Source organism: Humulus lupulus, chromosome 6 (assembly GCF_963169125.1).
Source record: "Humulus lupulus chromosome 6, drHumLupu1.1, whole genome shotgun sequence".
NCBI classification, from domain to species: Eukaryota; Viridiplantae; Streptophyta; class Magnoliopsida; order Rosales; family Cannabaceae; genus Humulus; species Humulus lupulus.
The window spans coordinates 5316576-5332013 of record NC_084798.1 but is presented as its reverse complement, the minus strand read 5'-3'; the positions used below and the strand labels follow the sequence as shown (position 1 = coordinate 5332013).

The 15438-nt window shown below is 31.5% G+C and overlaps 1 long non-coding RNA gene across 1 annotated transcript; it reads right to left on the bottom strand.

Moving 5' to 3' along the window:
* Positions 1 to 1387: 1387 nt before the first annotated feature.
* On the bottom strand, positions 1388 to 2528 carry LOC133783734 (uncharacterized). The gene is made up of 3 exons (XR_009870937.1): positions 2384 to 2528; positions 2258 to 2289; positions 1388 to 2174 (listed from the first exon to the last, which is right to left on the bottom strand). It is a non-coding gene; the product is annotated as an uncharacterized LOC133783734 (long non-coding RNA).
* Between the last annotated feature and the right edge of the window lie 12910 nt (positions 2529 to 15438).

Below are 15438 nucleotides of genomic sequence, written 5' to 3'. Positions count from 1 at the left end.
GCATCACCTTCACGTTTGAAATCACTTCAAGATCTTTCACGAAAATTTAACTTTCTTTCTACTAAGAAAGAGTTGTTTAATCTTCTCCCGAAGTCGATTGAATTCTCTTTATCCAAAAGAAATTTTGACAAATTGAATGCACAAAGTGCAAAACCCCGAAGAAGAAAAATAATATGTTATAATATTATTTTTTATTTCACTATACTTTGAAATTATAATTTAGCAAACATATGATAATTTTATATTTTAGTCATTTTTTCTAAAGTATTGCTAAACTTGATTATTGAATAAGCTAATACAATTCCAACCAAACTAGTCCTAATTAATTGTGGGGTAAAATAGTTCATACAAAAATTAAGTGGAGTTGATTCATTATAATGGGATTTTGTCTTGAAGTGAACATGTGTTTTGCATTGATAAAGGTCTCTATTCCATAGTTCTAAAAAGTAGAGATATGTACCTATTATATGTCCCTACAAGTTGGTATTGTTATTTAATAATAAAAAATGAAAAGTACTTGTCAATAAAATAAATGGATCCCATAATTTCATAACTATTCTTGTTTTCGGTCAAGTAAATTATTCATAATTTTTTAAAAACTTCGTCACATAAAAAAAATTGAGGTTATAACTTCTTTGTATGCCAAAAACAGAAAGGAGCAGTGACACTAGAGAAATTTTCTAAAGTATTAACGTTTGAGAAAAAAAAAATATTACAGTAATAAAATGACGGAGAACGAAACAAACAGCCGATATAATGTACAAATTATATTAAAAAATACTATAATTACTGTTTTTTCTTTTAAATTTAATAATTTTTAAATGGTAATAATAGGGTGTAGGAACTAAATTGTAGTATTTCCTAGAAAAGTGAGACCTATGTGCTACAAAATTTAAAATTGGGACTAAAGAGATGCTATTGTAAGAAAAGAGGGAACTCAAGTGCTATTTGCCCATAATAAAAAGAATTAGTTTTACTATATGAGCAATTATTTATATGATTCATAAAAAATAAACTTAATGTAATAGTAATATAAACTCCACTTAATAAAACCCATACACCTTGTCTACAAGTCGGTAATCCGAGCCACCCCCATGCCCAACTTAACGATTTTGGTGGTCCGAATTACTGGATTGTATCTTACCTTAAATGGTATCTCTTGTAATTTGTCATGAGCCATTTGGCTCTCAATGACATCTATTTCTCATTCAAAAAAAAAAAAATTACACTCGTACACCTAGACCTACTCCTATGCATATATATACAGATAGTTTTTGTTGACGATGTTTTTCGTCAACTAAAGAGCAATTAAGCAAAATAAATAGTTTAGATAGTGTAACGCCCTACTTTCTCATAAATTACCGAGAACACAACGTTGGGTCATAATCGTAAATATTACTCTTTTATTTAATAAAAAACTTGAAAATAATTACATACAGGGATCCATGGTTTTAAAAATAATTGTCTTTAACATAAAAATGAGCAACATTTAAATAAAACTTTAAAATAACATTTCTTTAATAAAAATAAATAAATTGGCCCGCTTGATCTTCCACCGACCTTTCTATCCTTAATTTTCTGCACAACAACATCATAAGGAGTGAGCTTCTAAGCCCAGTAAGGAAAGTACAAACAAGAGTTAGTCATATAATCATATAATCAAACATAACATAAATTCACAAGAGCCGTACAAACACAAAACTCTAAGTTATATCATAACTTAAGTCATAATTCTAAATCATAATCTAAGCCATAAATCATAAACCATAAGTCATAGATCATAAATCATATGTCACAAGTCATATTCATAACTATAGGTCATAGGTCATAAATCATAATCATAATTATAGGTCATAATAACAAGTCAGATATAATAAAAAGATAAGTGTTTATACAAGGGTGGCAAGCCACGGACAAAAGTCCGTCATACACCGGACATCACTTAGGTCCGTCATAAAGTTTTGGTAACCGAACCTACCAGACATAGTCTGTCATACATCATTGGACACCTTAGGTCCAGACACACTTACCCCCTTTATTGTACCTGAAATGTTGTTAGGTCATACAAACATAAACTATATCATAAACTACATAAACTAAGTCATAATACTAAACTATCTAATTTTCCTTACCAAAAACAGGAATATTGGAGACAAGAGCAGGATTGTGAACTCCTAAAACCAAACATAAGAAAACCATAAGTTCCTAAAGAAATGAAGTTGAAGAGAAGATCTAAACCATCGATATAAGAACTTACCAAAAACTTTATGTTTCAAAGGAATTGAACACCTAACCAAAAGTCACTTTCACAAGTTAGGATTTGAAGAAAAAATGAAAGAATAAGAAGAAACTATAATGAACTAAACCTGAAGACAATGGATACCTTGGATAGCTTAGAACCTCGATCTATACATCAAACACCAATATCACACAAAAATGACTTCCCAAGTGTTTATAAAAGCTTTAGATTTGAAAGTTTTAACCCAAAAACACTAGTGTTTCACTCTAGAATAATCTTAGCAGCTTGGAGGCCCTGAACTGTGCTTGAAGGTGAAGAAAAAAAATGGTTGAGTACTAGGTCTTATTTATAGAGTTCAAGGAGTGAAACTAACTCCCATTTCAATGAATAAATAAATGATTAAAAAAATGAATAAATTTGAATTATCTGTTCAACAGATGCCCAGAACTCGGTCTAAAACGTTTCGGAACAAGTCAAGGTTGTTAAGGGCTGTTTCTAGTTTAGAATTCTATGAAATTAAAAAATTGGCCATTGGAGCCGATATATCGCCTAGGGTAGGCGATATATCGCCCCTACCATGATCCTGAGGGTCCGTGGTTTCGTTTGTGCGAATTCGACGTGTATTCTGTATCAATCATAGGCGATATATTGACCCTTATAGCTACGATATTTCGGCATACACTGATAATTTAAACACGTTTTTGCACATTTCAGGATAATTTCAAATTGATTAAAAACTACTTTGACTGAGTAAAACGTGATCCTAACAGATAGTGGAAGGTTCCAGAGCTTCTGGATCTTTCTTTTAATTAAACTATTCATAAAAAATACTTAAATCCTTAATAAACATGCTTGTGACAAGTGTCACACTCTTATTTAATCTATCTAAACCTTAGGTTATAATAAATAATATTCTTAGGACTATATTCATTAATCAAACATTATGATAAAATTAATATTTCTAAACCATAGGTTAAACTTATAAAATCCATAACTATTTCTACAAGTTTCTATATAAATCCCGGCTTTGACCAATATCCACGAAAACTAAAATTCTACAGCTACTACTACTACTACTACTACTACTACTACTACTACTACTACTACTACTACTACTACTACTACTACTAATACTGCTACTGCTACTGCTACTGCTACTGCTACTGCTACTGCTACTACTGCTACTGCTACTGCTACTGCTACTGCTACTGCTGCTACTGCTACTGCTACTGCTACTGCTGCTGCTGCTGCTGCTGCTCCTGCTGCTCCTGCTGCTCCTGCTACTGCTGCTCCTGCTACTGCTACTGCTACTGCTACTGCTACTGCTACTGCTACTGCTACTACTATCTAGCTAAGTAAAATTCTGGGACGCTACAGAAAGAAAACAAGAAGGGAGATTTTTTACGTGGTTCAGTAGTTAAAAATACCTAGTCCACGAGTAACTTTCATTAAGATAATATGTGTGAAAGCCTAAAGGCAGTTTCACAGAATTTGAGTACAAAATTTGTGCGTAAAAATTTCAAGAGAAAAATCCCAGGTATTTATGGACTGGGTTCAGATTCTTTTCACACAATTTTAGGGAAGTTACATAACATTACATATTTCAATTTGAAATATATTGAATCTCTCAAGAATTGGTTTGACTAGGCTTTACATAAACCAATTCAATAATTATAGGCTTTAATTACTCAAATGGAATAGCCTGACATCTTTAAAGATATGCTTTCGAGCCTACCGCCACAATCTTCAAGCTGACACCTGAAATGTTGCCCGAGCCAATAGCTACCAACCTTCTAAGGTCAGTCTCTTGCCACGGTCTGACCATTCGAGCAGACCCTCCATTTCGCGCCGAAATGGTTAAGCATCATCAATAATATTGAAAATACATATATTCGAACATAATTCGGTTATTTCGAGATAATTTAATGGTCCTGAAATTTGGGGTATAAGAGGTTTTAATACGAACGATATATATAGGGACGTAGACTCTCTTTCATGCTAGCTGTCTACAAGAGAAATAAGAAGAACTGATAGGCGAGATGAAGTCTAGAAATTTAGTACCACTTTATCACTTTGTATGTGTTGGTTACTTCTATATTTATGACACTTTTATCCAAAAGCTAGGTAGGTTATGAAAAGTTATTAAAAAATTGAAAGAAATCTTTTTTCATGCTAGGAGATAAACTTGATTAGTAAAATTTTCACAAATATTAATATTCACTTGACTTAAGTAAAGTAAGACTCCCTTTTAACTCGAACTGCAAAAACATTTGCAACCAATCTTATAACAAATTTTGTTGCATCACCTTCACGTTTGAAATCACTTCAAGATCTTTCACGAAAATTTAACTTTCTTTCTACTAAGAAAGAGTTGTTTAATCTTCTCCCGAAGTCGATTGAATTCTCTTTATCCAAAAGAAATTTTGACAAATTGAATGCACAAAGTGCAAAACCCCGAAGAAGAAAAAAAATATGTTATAATATTATTTTTTATTTCACTATACTTTGAAATTATAATTTACCAAACATATGATAATTTTATATTTTAGTCATTTTTTCTAAAGTATTGCTAAACTTGATTATTGAATAAGCTAATACAATTCCAACCAAACTAGTCCTAATTAATTGTGGGGTAAAATAGTTCATACAAAAATTAAGTGGAGTTGATTCATTATAATGGGATTTTGTCTTGAAGTGAACATGTGTTTTGCATTGATAAAGGTCTCTATTCCATAGTTCTAAAAAGTAGAGATATGTACCTATTATATGTCCCTACAAGTTGGTATTGTTATTTAATAATAAAAAATGAAAAGTACTTGTCAATAAAATAAATGGATCCCATAATTTCATAACTATTCTTGTTTTCGGTCAAGTAAATTATTCATAATTTTTTAAAAACTTCGTCACATAAAAAAAATTGAGGTTATAACTTCTTTGTATGCCAAAAACAGAAAGGAGCAGTGACACTAGAGAAATTTTATAAAGTATTAACGTTTGAGAAAAAAAAAATATTACAGTAATAAAATGACGGAGAACGAAACAAACAGCCGATATAATGTACAAATTATATTAAAAAATACTATAATTACTGTTTTTTCTTTTAAATTTAATAATTTTTAAATGGTAATAATAGGGTGTAGGAACTAAATTGTAGTATTTCCTAGAAAATCGGGACCTATGTGCTACAAAATTTAAAATTGGGACTAATAAAGAGATGCTATTGTTATAAAAGAGGGACCTCAACTGCAATTTTACCCATAATAAAAAGAATTAGTTTTAATTTTGGAGCAATAATATATAAGATTCATAAAAAATAAACTTACTGTAATAATAATAATATAAACTCCACTTAATTAAACTCGTACACCTTATAAACTAGCTGGTAATCCAGGCCACCACCATGCCCAACTTTACGATTCAGAGGCCCGAATTATCGACTTGTATCTTACCTTAAATGTTATCTCTTGTAATCTGTCATTAGCCATTTGGCTCTCAATTTGAAATCTATTTCTTATTCAAAAAAAAAAAAAAAAATTAAACTCGTACACCAAGATCTACACCCACGCATATATATATATACAAATAGATTTTGTTGACGATATTTTTCGTCAACTAAAGTAAGAGCAATTGAACAAAATAAATAGTTTAGATGGAAATTAAGAAGAGAGATTTTTTACGTGGTTTAGTAGTTAAAAATACTTAGTCCACGAGTAACTTTCATTAAGATAATCTGCGTTAAAGCCTAAAGGTTGTTTCACAGAGTTTGAGTTCAAAATTTGTGCGTTAAAATTACTAGAGAACAATCCTAAATATATATAGACTAGGTTCAGATTCTTTTCCCACAATGTTAGGGAAGTTACATAACATTACATATTTGAGTTTGAAATATATTAAATCTCTAGAGAATTGGTTTTACTAGGCTTTACATAAACCAATTCCATAAATATAGGCTTTAAATACTCAAATGGAATCGCCTGACATCTTTAAAGAAATGCATTCGAGCCTACCACCACATTCTTTGAGCTGACACCTAGAATGTTGCCTCAACCAATTGCTACCAACCTTCAGAGGTCAGTTTCTTGCCACAGTCTGAACCTTTCAAGCGGACCCCCAATTTTGCGCTGAAATGGTTTAGTGGCATCAATAATATTGAAAATATATATATTCGAACATAATTTGATTATTTCCCGAGCCTACATTTCGAGATAATTTAATGGTCTCGAAATTTAGGGTATAATAGTTTTTAATACGAAAGATATATATGTAGGGACGTAGACATCATCTTCATGCTAGCTAGCTACAAGAGAAATAAGCAGAACAAACAGACGAGATGAAGTCTAGAAATTTAGTACCACTATATATCACTGTGTATGTGTTGGTTACATCTATATTTATGACACTTTTATCCAAAAGCTAGGTAGGTTATGAAAAGTTATTAAAAAATTGAAAGACATATTTTTCCATGCCTAGAGATAAACTTGATTAGTAAAATTTTCACAAATATAAAAATTCACTTGACTTAAGTAAAGTAAGACTCCTTTTTAACTCGAACTGCAAAAACATTTGCAACCAATCTTATACAAAGTTTGTTGCATCACCTTCACGTTTGAAATTACTTCTTGATCTTTCCTGTGGATTTAACTTTCTTTCTCCCGAAGAAAGACTTGTCTAATCTTCCTCCGAAGACGATTGACTTCTCTTTATCCAAAATAAATTTGGACAAATTGAATTTACAAAGTGCAAAACCTAGCCTATTAAAAAACTAGACTAAGGTGTTAAACTTAGTCTTGCAAAACAATAAGGCTCCATGAAGTTTTACACTTTCAAATTTTTTTGAAGAAAATAAAAGATGCAAAATTAATTTTCCAAAGTAGTAAATTGAAATGACTTTAATTGATCGATCTTTCGATTATATAGCTGAAGAATTCCTTCACAACTATTCAATTTACCTGCAATTAAACACAGAAAAACATTCCAATCTTAGAATTTGAACAACTTGAATTTCTCAGTTTGCCATAGTAACTTCGTCAGTTGACATAGCAGAACAATAATGGAAAAAGTATTTGTTTTAACCAAATATTGTAATATATCAAGTCACAAAAAGAGTTGAATTGATTTTTAAGAAACAAAATTCATTAAATATAAAATCCAATACTCAGTTAAAATCCTGAACAAGATACAATATATAGCTGCCAAACAAAAGTCAATACTCAAGTAAGAAAACCCTTTGCTATAATAAAATTTCCAAAACTAAATCATTAAATGGAAAGAAAAATATTTTTTTAATTAATTATGGAATTATATCCATAGTTAAATAGATATTATTTTATGCGTAAGATATAATCGAGACACACAAGAATCAAATACAAGATTACAAAAAATGTTGATGCACAAAATTACAAAAAATAATGAAGAAATATTAAACTTGGAAATCAGAAATCTATCTTTCTAGAAAAATGCCAATTCAGAATTTTACCGTGCTTAGAGCACTCCCAATGGATGCTCTACTCCATTCTTTAAAATACCTCCAAAAACCACACATTTTTCTATTTTACCTCTAAGTTTTACATTATACCATGCATCAGATTCTCTATATATTTATCTACATCATTTAAATATTATATCTTTAAATATATTTTATTAATTAAAGTAAAATAAAATAATTGAAAAAGAAAAAAGAAATAATAAATAATAAATATATATATACTAAATGGGAGAGAGAAAGCTTATAAAGAAAAATAATAATATTAAAATATTATATAAATGATATGTAAATGTAGATATGGATTAATTAGAGTTTGTGCATATCTATTATAAATATATGTATAAAAGAGCTGATGGAAGGTGTTTTTGTAAGTTTTAGCTAAATATTTTAGAGAAAATGTATTACAAAATACATTACCAAAACATATTTTTTTTATAATTTACCTCAAACTTTTACATTATACTATAGATCAACTTCTCTATTTTTTCTCTACATCATTTAAATATTATATTTTTTAAAAATATTTTATTCATTTTAAGAAATAAAATAATTAAATATAATAGTATGACACTCATATATATATACAAATGTTTATAAAAAAATAATAAAATATTTATAATTTGATGAATAGTATTTCACTACATATAAAGAAATACTATTCATTTAGGTAAAAAAATATAATTTTACATCACCCATAGGAAGACTATTTAACAATTTTTTCTCTATATTATAAATAATTAAACATTTTACCTCTTTCATTGGGAGTGCTCTTAAAAACACTTTTTGTAATAACCTATGCAAAAATTACATTAAATGTCTCGAACAGTAGAGATAAGTTATGAAAACACTCTATATATACAGTAAAACTACGATAATAGTTACTAATAACTTGTATATAATCATAAAAAAAATTAGTGTTAATCTAAAAACAATTATATATAAGATTCATAAGAATAAACTCATTATAATAAACTATATGAACTCATAAACTCGTACGTACACCTACACACCAAATACATAATTTATAATTAATATCATAGACTCATTTTCATGCTAGCTGGCTACAAGAGAAATATGCAGAACAACAGACGAGACTAAGACTAGAAGTTTAGTATCACAGCACTATATCATTGTGTATGTGTTGGTTGCATCTATATATTTATGATACTTTTATCCATAAACTTGGTAGGTTATGAAAAGTTATTCAAAAATTGAAAGGACATCTTTTTCCATTGTCTAATCACATGTATGGATTGGAAATATTGCTGAGTGTGGGACTAGCTAGGACTACATTTTCATCTTGTTTCAATCCAAATATTAATTATACTTTGGAAATAATTTCACATGAATATTAATTATACTCTAGTCCTTTCCACATGATTGACTCACATTATTCCCATAAAAACAATAAACTTTTTATTGTGTTTGTGCTTTGGAATGATTTTTTTTATGAAATTGTAGTTGTAGATCATTTGAACCAGTGCATTTTTAAATTTTTAATGCAAGATGAAATGAAAGACATCTGATAAATCATTTGAGGAGAGATCTAATATTTGGATTTTAGTAAGATGACAGACTTGGTGGTGCTGTATTTTATTTTCATAAAATTTATTTGATTTTATGCTAAGAAAAACCAATTTGTTTAACTTTTTTACAATCAATCCATGATGGTATTGGTCCTTTTAATATATTTTCGTCTAAATTCAGAATCTTTAACGAAGTACATACTTCAATGGAGTTGTACTACAAATAAAATAAAGGTAACATTTAGTGACAACTTTTTAGTCACAACATATATTTTGTGTGACTAAATGCCACTTTTAGTAACAACAAAAAATTATTTGTGACTAAAAAGTCATACTTAATCACAAGTTGTCACTAATGTAGTTTTAGTCACAACCTATTATTTTTAGTAATAAAGTTTGTTGTGACCAAAAATACATTTAGTGACAACAAATTGTGATTTTTGTGACTAATACTTTTATCTACAGACTTTTTAGTGATGACTTAGGTAAAATAATTTTTCTTTTGTCACAAATTTTTTATTTTTAGTCACAAAATTTATTATGACTAAAACTAAGATTTTTTGTAGCTCAGTTGTAAAGCTTCAATATTTCTCATAGTAATTAAACTTGGAATATCTCCAGACAACATTTCCATATAAATGATTATATGAAATATCAAGAATTATCATTGACTCCTCATTATTTGCTTCACATAGAAAAGACGTAAATCACTCGACTTATTTTATAAAGAGACAAATGAGTTGCACTGCACAGAGAAGGTGAAATGAAACCTTCGAATTATCTAAGTATTCCATTATGTTTGGTGCAGTATAGGACTAAATTAATGAAGTATAAAATATATTTTAAAATAAGAGTAATATTAGACACATACTTAAATTGCACACACTTTTTTACACATAATAATGTATATTTAATTTTAAGACTAATTATTTTTAAGTGAGGATCACCTAAGGCTCCTAGCCACCAAAGGCCCTTCTTTGGAACAAAAGATTGAAATACCTCATGTTAAGCTTTGTAACTCCCGAACCTCACAATTACCACGAGTCTACCATGTTACCATGACCCAATGACACCAAGTTGGATCAATTTGTAGAAAAGATAATGCGCCCAATAGAGGTTGATAAATTTGAGGCCCAAAACACAATATTCCATGATCCATTAATCAGACCTCTCCAATTGAACACCTTGCTTCATGGCCTAGAAAATGCAGAGCCACTCTTTGCATCACTCCAATAATCCAACGAGGACCATACGACCCCCAGTTCCATAAAGAATCTATGGATTTACCAGCCTTCAAACGCCCAGAAACCACAACTCCCTTTATGAGGGGAAAAGTGAAGCAGGCTCTTCCTCAAGAAAGGCAAGCAACTGGGCAAAGAAAGGATCCTCTACCTAAAGCAACCCAAGAAGATCCTTTACTCGATCAGGTCAGTGCAGTACCCTTCTCAATCCGAACTGAGAATGAAGGACAATAGTGATGAACCCGCTAATCGAGTCATTTGGACTTAAACGTGTAACTGAAAGTAATTAACGGTTTAGGGTCAAATTTTTTGGTCAAACGAGTATTTACTTTCATTAAAAAGTTTAAGTTCGTACATAAGACCCCAAAATAAACGTTTAAGGGTTAGTTACAACTCAAAATGATACAACAGGCCGGCCTAAGTGGCAAAATTATGGTTCGACCCTAGTTCCTCTGTGAACCCCCGGCCGTGGCGGTCGAGCAGGTCGAATATGTACATGCTGCCACCGAAGCTCTCCAACTCATCACTGGTCTAGTTTCCCATTTCCCTTACCTACACCACATAGCACTCGTGAGCCAAGACTCAGCAAGAAAACACAGACATGCTCATAAGCAGTAAATAACAGATTATAGAATCGTATATAGTATGCCTAGCAATAATAACTCTACTTATGCATGCATTTAATCCAACTAGGTGACCATAGAGTCACACCATGTAGAGTCCAAAGAACTTTACTTAGCTAAGTTAGACAGTAGTATAATAGTAATAGTAGTATTATTGTTATGACTGTGGATTTTTGGTTCAGACCGGGATTTATTTGGACACTCATAGTAACACTTGTAGATATTCTAAGTTTAACCTATAGTTTAGGAATATTAATTTTAACCTAAGGTTTGATTAATATGACTGATATTGAGGGTAATATCTATTATATTATAAGGTTTAGATAAGACCCAATAAGATTATAGCACATGTCATGTATAGGTTTAATAATGATTAAGTATTTTGAGGAATAAATTTATAGGTTAAAATTTGAATACCCTAGGGTCAGTCAGCAGCTTTGAAAACGTTAGAGGGCTTAGTCAAGGCTGTTTACTCAATTCAAATTAAGCTAAAAATGTGTAATTTCGTGTTTAAATATTCAGCGTATGCCGATATATCGCAGCTATAGGGAGCGATATATCGCAGTACGGGGATACGAAAAACACGAAACGTTGCACGATTGCCTCGGGCATACTGGCCCAGGCGATATATCGCCTCCTTCAGTGTGTTTTTGAAAGTTTTCAAAAACGTTCTCATTCAAATCCTTAACCTCTTGATAAGTCCAGCATCTTTCTGAACGAGTCTTCAGCCTCTGCTGAACGATAATTCAAATGTTTTTCACTTAAAAAGCCATTATTTTTATTCAAGTTAAATGAATATCTTTTCATTCCTAAATTCTATAAATAAGACCTAGTACCCAGCCATTTATTCATCTATTAAGCTAAGTTCAGAGGCTGCAAGTTACTAGGCTAGTGTGAGAGTGTAAACACTTGGATTGGGAATTATAAGCTTGATCACTATAAGCTTACCAAACACTTGGGAAGTAAGGTTCTATTCACATTTCGGTTCAAGGTTTAGATTGGTCATAGAAGTACTCAAGGTATCCCAAACTCTAGTCCATTTCTGTATTATTTTCTTTAAAGTTCTCATAGTCTTCTACTCAGTATTCTAACCTTATTCCTATTCTTGGTTAGGAAATCCAAGTTCTTGAGCACGAGGTTTTTGGTAAGTATATTTTGATAGTATAGTTCCTTCATCACTTTCATCCCTTTTCTTCAATATACTCACCTTATTATAAATGGTTTTTAGGAGTGTTCCAAAGTCCCCAAAATAGTTCTCATATCCCGGTAATTTTGGTAAGGAAAATAAGATAGGATTTATGTGTTATATGATTTTATATGTTATCTTATGATTTTATGTTATGTAATATGCTATGTTAAGTATGTTTGTTGACTTGGGCATATGACCCGTACAACTAACAAGCCCCAAATAGATTATGGGCATATGACTTGCTTAGCTAGCAAGCCCCACTAATCTAATGGGCATATGACTTGTTTAGTTTATGGGACCCCAAGTAATAATGGCCATTATAGTATGTATGTGACATAAGTGTTATGATATGTTCTATGTTACATTATGAATTTTATGTATATGGTTATGTGTTAGATTTTCCTTGCTGGGCATTAGGCTCATTCCTTTTATGTTATATGTGCAGGAAAATAGCTTTGGTGGCAGGAAAGGTTCTTAGTAGTTTTGGGCATGTGTATTGAGGCGGAATGGATTTAAGGAGCCGAGAGTTTCGATTCGAGGATGAAGTCTTTATTTATGGTTTTATGTGTATTTTTCCGCACTTATTTATGTAATCTCCTATAATTACAAGTATGTTATGTTTTGATTTTAAAACAATGGGATCCCATATCCTACTTTGAGTTTTATGTAAGTTTAACATTTGTTTTTACAAGTTTTAATAAAGCTATGATCATTTCACTTGTAAGTGTTATTAAGGATTAGTGTCTATGTATAGTTTTGTTAATGGTCCAAAGTCTAGAGTAGTTGGGTCATTACACACCAGGGCCCGTAGCCCTGAATAAGTGAATGTAGAGTCACACCGGGCCCGTTGCCTTATTCTCAGTATAACCAGCCTTAGGGCTGGCCAAGCATTCCCAGCGCTTTATTTTCCAAGAAACCACAGGATCGTTCAAGCGTATATCACGCTTCTGGATAGGCCTAACCATATCGGTCAGCGCTCAGTGCACTATTGCTGCCCTTGACTCATAAGTCAAGCCTTATCAGCTTGCGTTCAACACTTTATTGCAGCCCTCGACTTATAAGTCAAGCCTTTCAACGAGATAAAGCAGACAAGCATAATTCATTTAACAATTATCAAGATACTGTTAGGAAAATATAAATTGTCTTAATGGAAATGGTAAGAAAATATTACAACTCTATGCAAAATATTACAATAGACAATGATTGATTAAATAAAGTGTTACAACTCTATAACTGAAAATACAAATAAAAGGAGAAGGAGATGTAAGATGATAGAAATAGAAAGTACAACTCTATTACAAAAGGATACAAGTAAACTAGAAGTGTTTGAACAAAGGAAATAAAAGGATTACAACTCTTAAACAAAAGTACAAGTACATAGAATAAGAAGAAAAGAAGAAAGAGAAATAGAAGAAAATAAGAACAAGAACCAAAGCAGTAAACTCTCACTCACACAACCAAAGTGAAGAGTGTTGGGGATCACCAGCTTGAACAAGGTTTGAAACCTTTGTCCAAAAGCTTATTTCCCCCTAACTCAAGCATTAAGGGATCTCTCACAGATTATAAGAAATGCTTTCTTGAATAATCAAGCCTCAAGGTGTTTCTAGCCAAGTGCTCTAATTGATAGAAATGTTGTGTCTTACAAGTGAGCTACTGGCTCCTATTTATAGAGTTTAGAGACACCCTTTGAATTTCAAATTCCACCAACCCCCATGGCTGTTACCAATGTTTAATTGGATTAATATGGAATTAAAAATGAGATTTGGGAGTTATTTGAGTTTTTTGAGCCGTTCAACAAAGATTGAAAAAAATGAAAAAATGGTCAGTTTTTGGCCTGTGGCCGCGGCCACTAGCCTTTGTCCCATAGGCCTCGACCACCAACATTTAGTGGCCGCGGTCACCGATCATTTTCTGCACTAAAAAATGTGTTGTTTTTCCAAACGGTTCCAAACCTTCCCAAATGATTTTGTAACTCCCAAAACACATTATTGAGGTTAAAATCATATCTCTAACGACCATTTCACATATGACTTTATGAAATTCATCTCAATATTGTGTAACAACAATTTTACACAATAAAGGGTAATATATGGAAGTTACAAATTTGTAACACCAAATATGTTACATTATTTGGATATATCTCATATATCTAAATATTGTAACTCTCTATTATATATTACAATATGTGACACACTTTGTCACATTTATTTAATCTAAAACATTATATTATAAAATAATATAACAAATACATTTCATTCAAGCATAAATCATTTATCACAGATATGCTCAATGCAATCAGACATGTTTAATAAAACATCTCAATTAGAGTTATAACTATTTTCAATGACCGAGCTCAAGCCCTAACTACAGAATAGGTCCAGTTTTCTTACCTTTGGTCCTGCACTGAGTAAATAAGAACGACGCTCAAGCACGAACTTGTCCCGAGCCCTAGCGATAATCTAGTCACATCCATAATAGAGGATATCCATCAATATCGAGTAAATAAAGGCTTCCGGACCGAGTCCTATCCTCCACTACCTTGAATACTATTAAAATAGGTAGTAGAATCCTTCCCTGGTCCTTAGGTTTGAGTTACTACAACTCATAACCTGATTTGGCTAATTTTTCCCAATTAGAATCGCGACTCAAGCCCCATAGGGCATTAGCGCGCCACAAGTCAGAGAGGTTCAGTAGTTAAAAATACATAGTCCACGAGTAACTTTCATTAAGATAATATGCGTTAAAGCCTAAAGGTTGTTTCACAGAGTTTGAGTACAAAATTTGAGTGTAAAAATTACAAGAGAAAAATCCCAGGTATTTATGGACTGGGTTCAGATTCTTTTCACACAATTTTAGGGAAGTTACATAACATTACATATTTCAATTTGAAATATATTGAATCTCTAAAGAATTGGTTTGACTAGGCTTTACATAAACCTATTTAATAATTATATGCTTTAATTACTCAAATTGAATAGCCTGACATCTTTAAAGATATGCTTTCGAGCCTACCGCCACAATCTTCAAGCTGACACCTGGAATGTTGCCCGAGCCAATAGCTACCAACCTTCTGAGGTCAGTCTCTTGCCACGGTCTGACCTTTCGAGCGGACCCTCCATTTCGCACCGAAATGGT